The sequence below is a fragment of the Lichenostomus cassidix genome, chromosome 15 (genome assembly GCF_008360975.1).
Source record: "Lichenostomus cassidix isolate B80296 chromosome 15, HeHo_3.0, whole genome shotgun sequence".
Lineage (NCBI taxonomy): Eukaryota > Metazoa > Chordata > Aves > Passeriformes > Meliphagidae > Lichenostomus > Lichenostomus cassidix.
Window position 1 is genome coordinate 11148167 of NC_139496.1, and position 15642 is coordinate 11163808.

A 15642-nucleotide genomic window follows, 5' to 3' on the forward strand; every position below is an offset into this window, starting at 1 on the left:
ACAGCCCTATCTAAATCTAATTCGATCTCCTAAGAGTCTAAAACTGTATCATGCATCAAAATCTTAAATATTTATTTGAAATTATGCACCCTAGTTATTCCATATTCTAAATCTGTGCAGCAGAGAGGCTGTAATTGTAATGGATTTAATAAAAGCTATCATATTCCATAATTCAGCAGGAAAGATTATGCAGAGCCCCAGGATGTAACTAAGAATAGCTAAGTTTCTTCTTGTGGGTGATTGTTCTAAGAACTAAAAGAAAAAATTTATCTGTGCCCACATCTCCTGCTTCTGAAGTACTCAAGAACCACCATGTCCCACTGAGGTGCAGAATGCTCTGTTCCCCTCTTTTATGAGCTTCTTTATTTCATTAACCCGTAACAAGCACAGCCCTCCTCAGTATTTTGCAATTTTTATCCCCAGGTTTCCAGGAGGGAAATGAATCGCTATGCAAACCCAACTGCCTCTAAAAATCACACCTTCTTCTGTGATGCTGCTTTCCCTGATGACCTCACGACTTTGGGGCCACAGTCCAGTTGTGGACAAACCTGATCGAGGGGCAGAATTTCAAATGAGTTTCCAAACGGAGGAGAGGCATTGAGAACTCAGCAGTTTCCCTGGCAGGAGCAGCAGCAGGACCCAAAAGCTCCAAACAACACATTCCACGCCTTGTGCTGGGTGGTGGGGACACAGCAAGGACAGGCATGTCAGAGCTGTCTGGGTTGTAAGACACAAGGTACAAGTCCATGGGGACACCAGGCTTCATTAAACCTCTGCTCATGCAAAGACTTCTTTCTTTATTCCTTTGCTTTCCTATTCAGACAGACTAAGTAAAACTGAAGCACTAAAAGATAAAAAGCATTGTATTTTTAAAGAGTGATTCTGGGGTCTAGGCACTGAATTACCTTTCAGAAAAGTCTAAGTAGAAGTGACTTGCTTAAAGATAGCAAATAAATTATTGAATCACATCTTTCATCAGCCAGATTTTTAGCAAAATCACCAAAAATGTTCTGTTAATTCTTATCTTACCTGTAGATAATCATTACCGGAGAAGAAAGGTGAGACTAAAAATAATGAATACAAAAAAACCTGAAGCCCCTTCTTCACTTTAGAAGGGGAGCCAGAGAGATGAAAACTCGCATCCAACTTTCTCCTTCTCCTGCTGTATCTCCTACACTTGCCCACACTCCCACACCCCCCATAAACAGCTTCATCAGCTTGATGGATATGTGCCACACCTGTTCCCAGCCCCCTTTTGGGAGGTTTTCCTCACTCACCTTCCAGGCAGAGGCTGTGTCTTCATCCTGTGTCTGCAGAGTCCTCAGCACAACGAGGCTGGGCCTTCAGGCACTATAATGACAATAAATAATCATAATTCAGGAGTGGGATGCTTTCACATCCCAGACTCACATTCTTCCGAGCTTCCCGGCACACTTAAACACCCCCAACACACCCTTCTCCCTTTGTGAATGTGACCTCTGCTCCTCTTTAGAGCTCCAGCCCTGTGTTCCTGCAGGCTGCCGTTCGGAGGGGGATTCCCCAGAAAGCCCAGTGGGCCAGGTGGGATGGGACAGCCATTAATCTGTTCACACCTTGTCAACAAGGGCCCTGATCTGAACACGTCCTGCTCTAGCTTTAGGAAATTCCCACAGAGGATGGCACGGGAAAAGGAGGAGAGGTTGTGCGGAATTGAGGAGACAGCCAGCAACACCTGAGAGTGCAGGACAAGGCTCATTAAAATACTGGGACAGGGTGTGACCAAGAGGAGCCTTCCCCTGCTCTTAAATCTGGGGCCACCTGAAGAAGATGGAAGGTGTTAGTGAGTCCCAGAAGAACCACCTGTCCTTTTCATCTCCAGAGGGAGATGGCAAACCCCAATGACTTTGATAAGACTGTGCCCTGTAAATCCACAACTGGAGCTGCTTCAGCAGGGCCTCCACTCCACCCTGCCAGCTCTCCTCTCTCTCCCCTAATTCCAGCCCTATCCTTTGCCCCTCCTCTGCTCTTTTCTCTCTGTGTTAAAACTAATGGGTTTACCACATGTTGGAAGGCAGCAAAAGGAAGTGGTGAAGTGACAAATGGGAATGTTCATGCTTTAATTTATTATGACAATCGTGCCCGGGTCCACAAAGTAAACTGAGTCAACAGAGAAGGACTTTGTGCCAAGTTATTTATCCACTTCACTAACTGGGGGATCTTATTTTTCCCTAGTCAGCCATGAGACTGGTTAAACTCATCAACTTTATTGATGAGCAGAAGCAGCAGGGAATTTTCTCACAAAATATGTTGTTGTTAAAAAGCTTAGATTCATCCAAACCAGAACTTTTTTTTCTAGGAATGGCTTGGTGTCACTAAATTTCCAGACCCAAGGGAAAAGAAAGGAGAAAAAATATTTGTGGAAAAAAAGTCCCAAATAAGTAAAACATGTGCTTGAACAGTCACTGAACATTTGCTTTGTGTTCAAAAGAGCTTTCTGTGCTGTTTAATTAAATTTTGAAATGTTTCATTTTGATTTTTTCCCTTTTTCTCAGCTTTTCATAGACATGACAAAACAAAACATTTCAACCGAGCAAAACTTAACATTTTTTCCACTTAGCTTGTCAGCACAGGACATTTTTCAGGATTTTCACTCCAGCCTGGCACAAGACAATTTTCCAGCATCTCCAAATTTCCCATCCAATGACACTGAGGAGTGCATCCCATCAATCCCAGTGAATTTTTGCCCAGCTACACAGGGCTAGCCAAGATGACTGGTGGACAAATTGGTGCAAACTCTCAACTGTTTCTCCTTGCAGGAGGCCACAAGACCAAATCCTGCCTAAGCCACCAGAGCAGAACACAGCACTCATTCCTCAGTGTCCCTGTCTCCTTTATTTTTCAATCCATATGAAGTTATTTCTGGTTATTTCTGGTCCTCTACCCAACTGTGACAATGCCTAGGAAAGACTTGGTGAACAGGACAAGCAAGACCTGTCATTTCAGTTTTCAGAGGCAGAGAAGGTTCCTTTAACTGCCTGCAAAATACCTATTCTCAAGGAATTTATTTGTTTCCCTGCTTCACCCCTGGTTTTTTTCCCTGATTATTACAGTCAGACCAATCTCAGGGGGTACTCCCAGGATCATCACGCCCAATGGAGGTCATGGAATGACTTTTTCTGGCACAGGTGAGTTCTCAGCTAAATGCAGCATCTGGTTTTCGGCTACTGCACATCAAGGGCAAGGTAGAGAAGAGTGGATAAAACACACCAGAGTGCAATAAAGTACTGAAGACCTTCAGAAAACAAACCTTCCACAGAGAGGTTGAGAGAAGAGTGTTCCTGCACATGGAATTTGAGTGTGCCCTGCAGCCTTTCCCTCCCATCCCCAGCAGGGCCCTGCAGGACACCCCTGTAAAACACGGCTGAGTCTTTCACACCGAGTCACATTCCAACACCATGACACAGCCTCCAAAGTAGCATTTTAACAACCTGCTGGGCATAACAAGCAGGCATTGTTTGCCATCCTGCCTGCACAAACGCCTGGCTCTGGAGCTGGAATGTGCCCACATCCGGGTGGAGGACACAGGACTTCCCAACACATCACACCCCAGAGAGGAGAACAGGCTCTGATCCTTCACCAGCACCAGAGTAGCCAATGTAGCTCAAAGTCCCCAGATGATTTCTGTGCTCTCCCAGTGTATTTTTCAGAGGTTACAAACATTTCTGTTGAGAAGCCCTTTCCTACCCCACTGCATCAGCTGCTGACCTTACCTGCAGTGCCTCTGAGTGCACTGAGACATGTGAAGTGCTGATGTGTGGATCTAGGGCTCATCAGTAGGTTCTGGCTCTTCAATAAATAAATCTCAACTAATGGGCTTCAAATCATAATTCCTCAGCACCCAGGACAGAGAACAGGTGCAATCTGCCCATAGCAGGGTTCCAGACCTGAGTGAACCCTCCCGAGTTCAACTGAGCTCAGCACTTACTCACTTTCACTCCAGTGACATTCCCACATGTTTTATGGGGACAATCCATTACTGGCATTAAGGACATGCTGTTTGACCTGTGCATGTGGAGATCCCCTCACTGCTCCTGGGCTGAAGCAAAGCCAGGCCAAGCTCCAGGGAGAACCTCTGTGGTCCTGCCATACACACATCTCTGGTATCTTGTCTTCCCTGGGAGGGCCATGGCTTGCATTTGATGAAGTTTGTGTTTCAGACAGGCTGCACAATCAGGCAAACACCACTCAGGCAGTGTTTCCAAACTCTACACCTGTGACAGATGGAAATCTGGGGGTTTCTGTGAGAAGGGAAGGAAAATGAGATTGACCTCTGAGATTAGAGGCTAGGTATCTTCCACTGCTGTTGGATCACTACAACTGAGACAATAACCTCCACTCCATTTCATCATAACTGGAAAGAAACTGGCACTTCCAGATCATCTGACCTGCTTTGGATGGCTCCCTTAAGGTGAATTGCCTCAGAAAGGTGTTTTTCACTGTTGCCAGTGAGGTTGAGATGTTGCCAGATGAGACACCACAGGCTGCAAAACTGGGCAGCTGAAACCCCTCCAGGTGTGAAAGCCTCAGAGTGATGATGCTCCAGCTGGGGCTACAGCTCCTTCTCAGCATCCTCACACAGCCCCAGAGCTACATCCTCAAAAACAATCCAGGGTTTCTGCTTAGTACAGCCCTAAAACATTTGGGGTTTTGCTACATCTGTGCAAAACACATGTGCCACTGCCCCGTGCCAGATTTGTTTTGGGCATATTGTAACAGGTTTGATCTATGAGGGATTAAGATGAGGTGTAACAGGGAGGTAGATTATACAAGTAGTAAGAGCCACACTGGGGAGCTAGGCTGATCCCAATGACAATTCCTTTATTCCAAAATAAGGGCCTTTCTCAGTCTGCTTTTCATCTTTCTGTAACTTGCAGTCCTCTGGAGGAGATGCTGGATTTCATCCAGTCAGTTCACCTGCAGCCCAGCCAATGGAGCTGCTTCTCTGGCACGTGCACCAAGTGGCAAAGTTTACCTGTGGTGCAACACCCTCAAGTTCAGCTCATATGGTGAAAAACCAAAGCACTCTAATATGATTTTCCTCTCTCCAATAACGCTAACGAGTTATAGTTCATAACTTCCAACTGAATTCACTGTACAGCCAAGCGTTCCTAATGAATTCTCCTAATGATCATGCCTTAATGTTTGACTTCATTATGTCGCTTTTGCAATAGCTGAAGTACAGAAGAATGTGTCCTTCCTTCAGTAAGGATCACTCAACACTCTCCCTCCTCTTAAAGTGTATGAAAGTGTTGGCCCTGGGGAAGCCCCCTCCTTCCCATCCCCTGCCACAAGGAAGTGACCTACAGAACAATATCCCAGAGGAGGGGCTGCCAACTGCTCTTGCCCAAGCCTTTTCCCAAAAGGTTTCTTTCTTCCACATATCCTAAACAATACCCTTTGGATATCACAGACAATACCCCAAGAAACTTGGCTGCTCACATCCATGCCTTTCCATCAGGGATGGTGCAGAAATGCATTCCTAGCTATTTCCAGCTTGGAAGTGCTGAGGTAGAAAAGCTCAAGGCACTTAAAGAGTTTCTTAAAAAAAAAAAAAAAGGAAAAAAGGAAAAAAGAAAAAAAGACCATTGTAGGGTTGAGAGACTCAGAATTAAAGATGCTCCTGACATTTTTTCCTGTGCATTACTCAGCCCAATCTGTTTAATGGGTCTTCATCAGAGATTGTGATTGCTGATTCGGGCTGGCGACATCATTCAATTGGACATGGCTTTGAAGCAGAAGAATAATTATTTCCCATCTTCCAAAAGACCACTTAATTCCTGCTCCCCAATCTCTGGGAACAGATAACCCATAGCCCTTTTAGTTCATTAACTCGCTGGGGCTGTCATCAAAGGATTGTCAGCTGCTCAGGAATTTGCAGAAGAGAAGTGGCTGAAAGCTGCAGTGTCTATTTTACCCATGGATCCAGCATCTCCTGCCATGGATCCTGCAACATCCAGGCAGCTTCCCAGAAAGGAGAGGGGAAAGAAGAGGAGACACACATGACTTTTACTACCTCTCCCTCTTCTCACAGACCAGGATCAAGGCAGTGTAACCCAGCAGCTGCTGTGCTGAGGAGAACTCAATGCCAACAGAGAGAGAAACCAAAACCAGACACCAGCAAGGCCCTGGGGAAAGCAGGGGGGATGGATCAGCAGGAGCAACTGCTGTGCTGGTGTTTGGGATTCAGCAGGACTGGCTCAGTGAGAGGATGAGACCGTGGCTCACAGGGAAATCCAGAATCTAGGCCATGGAATCACAGCAGGGGAGCTATCAGAGCCAGGCCATCTGCACCAAATCCAGAGGTCAAATAAGTGAAATTTAGCAGAAGATTATTTTCTTCTTTCCTTCTCCCTCATCCATATCAGGATGCTTTGAAAAAAAGGAAGACAATAAATAACTGAAAATCCTGCTTGAAGACATGAGCAGAGGTTAGTTCTGGGAGGAGCCAAGAGATATGAACTCAGCTCTTATTAAGTGTTTTTCAAGAGTAGATTTAAATACACTCTGCAAAGGAGTGAAATGCCATCCTTCCACCTTTGTGAAACAGGGGAACTGACGCTCCAAATGACGGGAAGCACGCAAAAACCCAGCCAAGGCCTAGTGGTAGGTTGGGACACACTTTGTGTGTCCTGCACCTTCATCAACATCTGTCTCTGCCCTCAGACACCTCCATCCCAGAAATTCTGAACCCTGAGTGCACTTGGAGCTTTTTGTGTAAGCTGGGAAATGTACAGACCAAAAGCTCCACCTCTAGCAGAGCCTGAGTGGAAAAAATTTAGCTAAGAGGCTTCAGTAAATCAGCCTGAGGCCTCCTTTGCTCGGTTTGTATTATTTATCTCCTTATCCCCTTGACCACACTAAATTCTGAAAGGCATCTTGGCAGTATGCAAACACAGAGGGGGTTTATTGAAAGTACTAAACATGTTCTAATTGTTTTCTCCTGCACTACTCTGCTAAAATTCACTCTGCCGTGAGCGGAAGCCGAGTTGGACAATTACTGAGGCACTTGAAGCAATCATGCCCTTGATATATGGGAAGTGGGGAAGTTTAGCAGAGTGAGGACCTCTTCAATTCCTATCTTTGCTTTGCAACCGTTTTGCCAGTCAAAAAAAACATTGTCTCACTTCTCCAGCAGCAGCAGAACACAATAACCTCGTGTCCCTAATCACAGGATACTGTGAGGTTCACTGAACAATACTCACTAAAAAGCTTTGAAAGTGATAAAGTGCTATATAAATATTCAGTTGGACTGCAATTAAATTTTTGGCATGTGGTTTACATGTAAGTGCAGAAATACCATCAATAAAAGTCAATACAGTCCTTTCCCCCTTTCTCTCCCTCTGCCTTTCCTTCGCTATTCCCCAGATCTCTGTAAGTGTTCGCTGAATTTTCATAAGGGAAAAAATTACTTCCTAAAATGTTCAAAAGCTTTCCCTTGGTTTGTTATTAGAGCAATTATCTAGCATAACACAGTGAAATAGCACAAAGTATTCTAATGGGAAACAAATGTGCCAAAGAAGTGACCAAACTTGGAATCTTTATTGAAAAATGAGGGGAAAGCGATTAGTTGAAGAGGCAGCAACGGAAAGATTTTCCACCTGGCCTTGGGCAACACATCAAACAGAGCTCAAAAGGGTGCTATTTATAATTGTTGTCTGGCTGTCTATGGAGGCCTGTCTGTCTGTCAGTCTAGGCCCTTTTCTGCCTCTCCTCTGCCACGTGTCCCATTCCTGATGTGTTTTTGCAGGGCAGGAAGGATGCTGCTCTCACCCCTCTGCACTCCAGAACAGCTCCATGGGGTTCAGGGGAGCCACAGTGGTGTGAGCAGCAGGAAACTCTGCCCCACACACCCTGGTTTCTTTTCCCCACATGTGCTCAGCTTCTCTTGGAGTACAGAGGCTTTGGGGCTGTTTGTGTTACTACAGAAGGAGAAGCAGGAAAGTGAGGGCTCCCTGAACCCTAAATAATGGACAATACCTTGTCTGGTGATTTCCCTCCAAGCAAAGCAGTTCAAAGTGGAGACAAAAACGTTGCCTCAAGATCAAGAGGGTCCAATTTCACCTCCACTTCACTGTGATATAAACACCTATGCAACTTGCAGGTCAAAGGCCCATCAATCTCAGCGAGTTTGCTTTGGTGTAATTCAAGAAGCAAAGACATTTTGCAAGTACTGAGATGATTTATAAGCACATCCAGAAAATTTTTAGGACCTCTGGTATAACAGACAAAGGATGAGAAAGACTCATAAAGCGATTTCTCACTACTCACTTGTGGTCATTTACCACTCTCCTTTAACTGTTTCCCTGAATTTAAGTTGAGGAATTATAAAAATCCACTGAGAATGGAAATCCTCAGCTAGAAATCAGAAATCATACTAATTTCTCATAGCTTCATCGAGGCCTTTGGAATGATAATAATTTACAGTAACTGAGGAACTTCTTTTCTTGTGAGGGGTAATAAACTCCACAACAGAAACACAAATTGGACCAACAACTGAAAAGAGGCTCCGAATCAGTAGCTTGCAAACACCACCATGGGCTAAAATTCACTCCCATAAGGTATCCAGAAAATACAAGCAAGGAGAACATTTCTATCTGAATAGAAAACAGCGTTGTGAAGAGCTGTGAAAAACAGTGGGCAGCACATTGGCAAGGAGCAGCACTCTCAGCAAGAGCTTTGGCCCTGCTCAGAGACCCCGAGGCACACAACCCCCCACGGGCATGCCACAGCTTCATTAACCAAAACAGGCACTTTTGAAGTTCAGGCATGAAAAATAAAGCCTGATTTTATCTCTGCTAGATTCCATTTGCCCAAAGATGCCCAAACCTCAAAAGGGGTCAGATGTTCAGTACAGATAATCACACAAAATTTGGGTGTGTAGTTGAAGTCTATCCAAATTCTCCCAGGCTCTCGACGATGAAGGATGGGAAACCTCGTGAGAAGAGTTAAGAGACACCAACAGAAGCTTTCTGGTACATTCTGCTTTCACTCTCATCATAAATACTGCAAGAGAAACCTTCGCTGTGGTATTTTAATGTTTCCAATCTCCAAGTTCCCTCAGCTCCACTTAGGACAATGTGTTTCTAAGTGCCCATGCTGTGCAGGTGAAATTCCATGCCTCTGTTGGAGAGCACTGTGCAGCAGGAAGCATCTCTCCCCTCACTCTCCCCATTTCCCACACAATCCCAGTGACTCAGGATCACAGAGCAGCTCAAGTTGGAAGAGACCCATAAGCATCACCAAAGTCCAGCTCCTTGCAGGACCACTTAAAACTAATCCTGGCTGAGAGCATTGTCCAGACACTCCTTGAGGCTTGGTGCTCTGACCACTTCCCTCAGGAGCTTGTTCCAGTGCCTGATCAACCCCTGGGTGAAGGACCTTGCCCTACAGCCCAGTCTGAGCTTCCCTTGTTGTAGCTTCATTCCCTTTCCTGATGTCCTATCACAGGAGTGACACTGTGCCTATGGCACCGTGAGGAGCAGGACAGCAAGACCAAAGCCCACCTTGATGCACTGTGATCATGAGGGTGAACACAATCCTCTGCCCATTCTGGTGCCCATTTAAGTATTCAAAGGAAGACAAAAACCTGTAATCAATCTCTGACCTCACAAAATCCCCCTCTGAATAACACGGCTGCAGAAGAGAATCCAGGGGACAAGAAATCTGGAAAAGAACCATCTGTTCACAATCTTCCTTCAGCTGCAGGCCAAAACCTGGTTTTGTGAGTAACCTCCAGCTCCTTTATGGTATCTCCTTCCCCTACTGACACACCCTAAGGCCCTTCTCCTTTACCCAAACCAACCTCAACAGCCCCCAGCTACACCTCACACTCTGGAACACTCCCACACTGATGCTTTGCACTGAAGGGTGAGTTTGCCAGGAGACAGTGGCTTTATTTTCTCTTCTCTGACAGAGTTCATTATGGGATGGAATATGTTGTGTGAAGCAGAACAAACATCAGCAGCACAAACCCCAGTGGAAACCATAAACCTTGAACACATCGTCTGGATCTTTAATTCCAGTTGCAGGAAAGCAGCTCCGGCCGAGATGATCAGACTGTCTTAATCAGCCTTCTGACCACTGTGTGTGCTCAGAGAAATGGTTCTACACAAAAAAAAAAAAAGCTTTTATAGCTTTCAGAATTATTTTGGAATGAACAAGAATGGTCACAAAGGAGCTGTAGGGCTCCAGGGCAGGTGAAATGCTGTGAGAAGAGCCCAGTTAAGGCCATGACCAGTCTGGAGTTGCTCTGTAATGAGGAACAGCTACTTTCTGCATCCCTGGTCATCTACTGCACATGGCAAAGCTGTTTCATCTCATCTTTCTCCTGAGAGATCCACCTTTTATACTCACAAGGCCATCACTTGTATCTACCTGTGACCTCACAGCAGAGCTGCACTCAGGTCTCCCCAGGTCTGCCACAGTGAAGGAACACTCTGTAAGAGACACCTGTAATGAACACACCTCACTGAAGTCAGGTAATTTGGATCCAAGCTCCACCACACATTTGATGAGTATGGCTTGCTGAGCAACTGCAGCTTCTGTTTTCCTTCGGACTCCCTCTTTGCCTCTGGCCTGTTGGGATTGCAAGCTCTGTAGGACAAGAAAAATGTTTCCCTGAGTGTTTACTCAGCAGCCAGGCTCCATCGAGGCAGGGCCTGGAGTCCCCAGGAACACTGAGAACTGTTATCTCACCAAGCTGTCCTCAACCTGCTGGGGACAGTGATTTATTGCCTGCAAGGGAGGTTCTGCTGGAGTGCACATGCTCTGAAGTGACTTCTCCCAGAGCCATTACCTCATGTGCTGGGCCCTGACTAGATCAGGAGTGCAGACAGCAAACTGGAAGTAGCTCACTAACTAAATAAATAGAGGAGCAATAGTTCAGTCACCTTGAATGCTTGTCTTTAGGGGGAACCTCCAGCTTCCTCTCCTGTTTAGGGCCATGAGAAAGAATAGCAAAGTCCAGGCAATGAATTCTAAGTCTATGCCCAACCTTCCACTTTCACTGGTACTGGTTTTCCATGATAATAACATATATAAACCTTTGCTACTGCTGCTAAGGACATGAGGAGTACAAGACTCATGGTAAGACTGTATTTTAGAGTTACTTATTGTGGGATTTTTGATATGTTGAATGTATCTGGCAGCTTCTATGGGTCTTAAAGCACACTCCAGGCATTCCCAAACACGTTCCCAACACTTCCACAAATGAACGTTTCATCTTTGTTCCCAGCACGTGTGTTCAATTGGAAGTGTCACAGCATGTGCATGGAAATCCAGATGAAAATCAGGAGTCACCTCAGTGCTCTTTGCCAAATCAGAAGCAGGTAAAACTACCTAGTTAAATTAACCACCTAGTTAATACCAGGCCTTAACTTAGGAAATCAGGGGAACAATTAGCTCAGTTAATCAGATCTCCTGCACACCAGTCCAGAAACTCTTTATGGGTAACTCCTGTAGATTGTCTCCTCCTGAAAGGCACAGAAACAGCCAGAAAGTTCCAACAATGCCATGAGAAGGTAAGGGAACTGTCACAATGCTGCCTCCAGCAACAAATCCACTTTAGCCACATTTCCCAAGGGACAATTCCTGGGGGCAGAACTGAGACTGAGGAAAACTAACCAGGGAGTGAGGAGAAGAAAAGGACCATTTGTTCTCAACTGGACACAAAGGCTGAGGTCCCTCTGCTGTGAATATCCATCAGCTGCCAAGTCAGGGAGAAAAGCAGAAACAGGCTCCTAAAATCTTTCCACATACAGAGAAGGCACAGCAGTTCCATTAGTTTTCCAGCATGCACCCAAAATCTTCACATTGCTTTTCCTTCTTTCCCTCCATGGCTTCAACCACTGAAGAGCTCACAAAGATTCACTCACTGGGAAGTGTCTCACACTGGGATGCTACAGGTTCTCACTCTCCCTCTCCACCCTCATTTATTTCCCAGACAGACTTCTAACAGCAACACATAAAGACAATGGGCCATCCCAGAAACTAGTGAGACCAGTACAGAATGGGAGATGCAGGCAGAGCAGAGAGCTGCTCACACAGCTCTTCCCAGCCACTCTCCCAGCAGCAGCGATCCTGCTCTTTCCATCCCTGATGGAAATGAACCTTGCTGGGTTACACAAACACACAGAGCTCAGAAGATGTCCCAAGTCTGACCTCTGCCTTCCTTTGCTGGATTTCTCGGTGTTTGACGCTGGCTGTCGAACAGAATAAATGACGGGATGCACTGAGAGCAACATCAATGAGCCCAAAGGAATTCTGGCCAGAAACAGAAGACAACAAAAGCCTGTGGAAATGATCTAAGGATGTCACTTGGCAACCTTACGATTATTGTCTTGTTCTGTATGTATTGGGTTTGAAAAGCTGATAATTGTTCTTGTGTGCCAGTGGAGATTAGAAGACCATTTGTGTTGGTATCAAAGGAGACAAAATCTTTTTCCACCCTCCCCAAGAAGAGGGGCAACACCATCTTTCGACTGGGCAATGTCTCTTCTTGTGAGACTCCAGTAAAACAATGGAGTTTTATCAGTGATAAATTTGGTCCATTGTTTTTGTGGGATTAATGCCAAAATAGGGATAAATGTGCTGCTGTTGTTTGCATCTCTGGTGTGAGCTGTAAGGTAAATAATGCCCCAACGTGGTCTCCCTTCAGACAAACATCTGGATTTCTACTGATTTCAATTTAGCTGCATAGACAATGAAAGCATTATAGTTGCAAAAAGCATTAGAGGCTTCTATAGCCCTGGCCATATTCAAGCGACCTTGGGCAGAACCAATTTTAAAAGGTGGTTTTAGTGCTTACAGAAAAAAATTTGAGAGAGACACATCATCAGTGCTACTTTTTATGCCACTTACTGGAGTAAAGTTCTGCTATATCAGCTACCAGACAGTTCTATAGGATTTCGTGGTGAATGCAGCCAGTCCCTGGAGGGGTTTAGAGGTCTGATACAGGGGAAAGAACAAAGTCTTACAAGTCTTGATGGCAGCAAACACACAAAGAGCTGCTTTGCTTGTGTGATGGGAACAGCCTCGTGCTGAAGCTGAGCCTCCCAGCCCAGCTTTGGGAGCAGTTCTGTGTCAGGGCAGCTCATTCCCCATCAGCTGTTCCAGCTCCAGCCACTGCAGTAGCAAGGTCACTGCTGGTTTTCCATGCTGTGAGCTCTAATCTAATTAGGATTGGACTGAGACCACCAACTCTTCTCACTCAAGTTATAGATCAACAGTCATTCATTTTTATCAGCTCTTATTATTTTTCTATTAGCTCTGTGCTGAGAATCCACCCCAGTAACCAGCCAGATACTGCCTTTTCAACCTTCTGAGGGAGTTATTTTTGGTTTTTCCCTATGGAATAACACTGAACCAAGAACTCTCTTGAACATATAATGTCTGACCCATGCTCAGACAGTAAACTTTACAAGAGAAATATGTTTTCTTTCAGCTGTACTCTTTCTTTTCCTTCCCTATTTTGAGGTCTTTGCAGAGAGGTCAAAGATTGGGGGCCTCCCACGTGCTGGAGAACAGAGTGCTGCAGTGACAGTGCTACTGCTGGCAGCTCTGCTCCCGAGGAATGACTCTGCCATTCACGCCTGGGATTAATCCATGACTCCGAGCAATCTCCAGTGTTTGGATGTTCAGCCTCCTCATTTTCCTCCCAAGACACTGAGTAGCAGTGTCCATCTTCCCAACAGCCAGGATATCAGCACTGTCCCCAGTTCAGTGCCTTGCAGATGTTTCTGGCCAGAAAAAGACCTTTGGGGACTGATGTCTAAACTTCCTGTTGGGGTGAGAATGAGATAAAAGAACTGGCCTGATCTGGACTGCTCTAATTTGATTCCCAAGGAGGGAAATCCCTTTTCATTTAATGCATCCTTATCGCCCCAAGCAGTGCAGCTGTGCAGTGGAATTAACCTTGGAGGACACTGGGAGTTACACAGAGGAGCATCCTGCATGGGACTGCCCACAGCTGGACTTTCCCACTGCTTCTCTCCCACCAGCCACGGGAAGATGCTGCTTCTCCCCTTGACTCTGCTCTGAGGTCAGGACTGGTTCCAGCACAGAGAGGAAGCGAGTTGTCAGCATTAAAACATAAACCATCTTAACTTATCACAATCACAGCATGCTGTTAAGTCTTCAGCAAGTGTTTTTCAACTTCACACTGAAGTTGTGAAAGATAACTTCAGACTTCTGTAGTGCTTTACAGCAGCTATGAAAGGGACTCACTAGATCTTGTCTGCTTAGCTAAATATTTTCAGCTTCCGCCTTCAAACACAGATTTCTGTAAGGCCTAAGCTGCTGCTAAAATGCTCAAGATCATCTTTTTGACTAACATTCTCAAATACTGTGGAGGTCCATCAGGTGTGTTAGCAGCACACAGAACCAGGGACTTTAAAACCAGACTATGACAGATGTTGTTGGGAAAAATAGAAAAAAGAGAGGCTACTTCTCAGAAACAAATTTCACTCCTGGTTTCCACACACATTATTTTTACCTGTGGGGTGCTTTGCCTCAGCACTTTGCTTCTCCCTTCACAGTTCAGTGGCAATCTTGGCTCCCAGGGAGAAGTTCTTTTACCAAAAAAGAGCTACATCACACCATGGCCTGAGCAGGAGAGACATTTCCTCCTCTCTGACACAGCCAGTGACAGTCACAGCTCCCAGACCCAGGCCAGGCCATGCACAGTGATGGAAGAAGCATCTGGCTATTCCAATTTGGAAACCCTGGCTTAGCAGGATCAGGAGTGTCATGGAACCACCTGACTTTGAGCCCCACAAACAAGGCATGCAAGACATTCAGACAGTAGAAAGCAAAGTGAATTAACTGGCATTGCTTGGTTTAAATTATACTAATGCCACAATGTCAGGCTGACATTTTAAAATATCCACAGTCATCTGTTGTGTTCTGTCTTTGAGGGAAGCAGAACATGTAGGAACAATGACTGCACCAGGGTCAAGAGTTGAGATTGTTGTTCTTTACAGGACTGGGCCAGAGCCCCCTGTGAGTCCCTGTTCAGAGAGCACATCCCAAGGGAAGGTGTGGAAAGAGAGGAGAGGACAAGGGCAGGACAGCAGAGGGACCTCAGGATCACTAACTCCCTGGCTGTGGACAGGTGAATGAGAGCAGGACCCACCTCACTCCCTTCCCACATGAACCTGCTTCATTCTTTTTTCCCTCATTCAAAATACACACACATAGCCTTTGTGTTTTAATTGCATTTTTGGGGAAGGAAAAAACACTCTAAATATTTTGTTTCCCGTACGCTGCTGTGCTTTCCCCAGTCGGGGAAAAAAAAAATAAAATATCCACCTTGAGAAAATAACACCTTGTTCCTGCACATATTGGCACCTGTGCTGCTTCCGTGTCATGTTTGCTCTGTCAAAACAAGTTTTCCTCGCCCCTCAGGGTCAACCCAGCTTTTGAAAACCAAGCTGTCGTCTCCAGGCATCATCACTAGCAGTAGCCAGATAACAGACTAGGAGTTCACATTCCAGAATGGTTATGACTAGTGATGAATGAGCCAGCTCAGAGACAGCAGGAATTTCCTACAGGTTACACTGACCTTCCAAGGAACACGTTTGTCTCACTCGGGAAGGCGGCAAAGAG

The 15642-nt window shown here is 45.5% G+C and overlaps 2 long non-coding RNA genes across 4 annotated transcripts in view; one reads left to right on the plus strand and one right to left on the minus strand.

Annotated features, from left to right (window-relative positions):
* LOC146430438 (uncharacterized) overlaps positions 1-15642 on the minus strand; it is a 227433-nt gene that overhangs the window by 60028 nt on the left and 151763 nt on the right. For both annotated transcript variants that reach the window (XR_014855370.1, XR_014855371.1), the window contains exon 2: positions 1274-1350. This is a non-coding gene — a long non-coding RNA (uncharacterized LOC146430438). The remainder of the gene's footprint in view (positions 1-1273; positions 1351-15642) is intronic.
* Positions 10444-15135, plus strand: LOC146430439 (uncharacterized). 2 transcript variants are annotated; one of them, XR_014855389.1, is made up of 5 exons: positions 10444-10517; positions 11273-11366; positions 13513-13824; positions 13928-14077; positions 15018-15135. It is a non-coding gene; the product is annotated as an uncharacterized LOC146430439 (long non-coding RNA). The 2 variants fall into 2 exon arrangements; XR_014855388.1 differs by lacking the exon at positions 15018-15135 and having other exon boundaries at positions 13928-14176.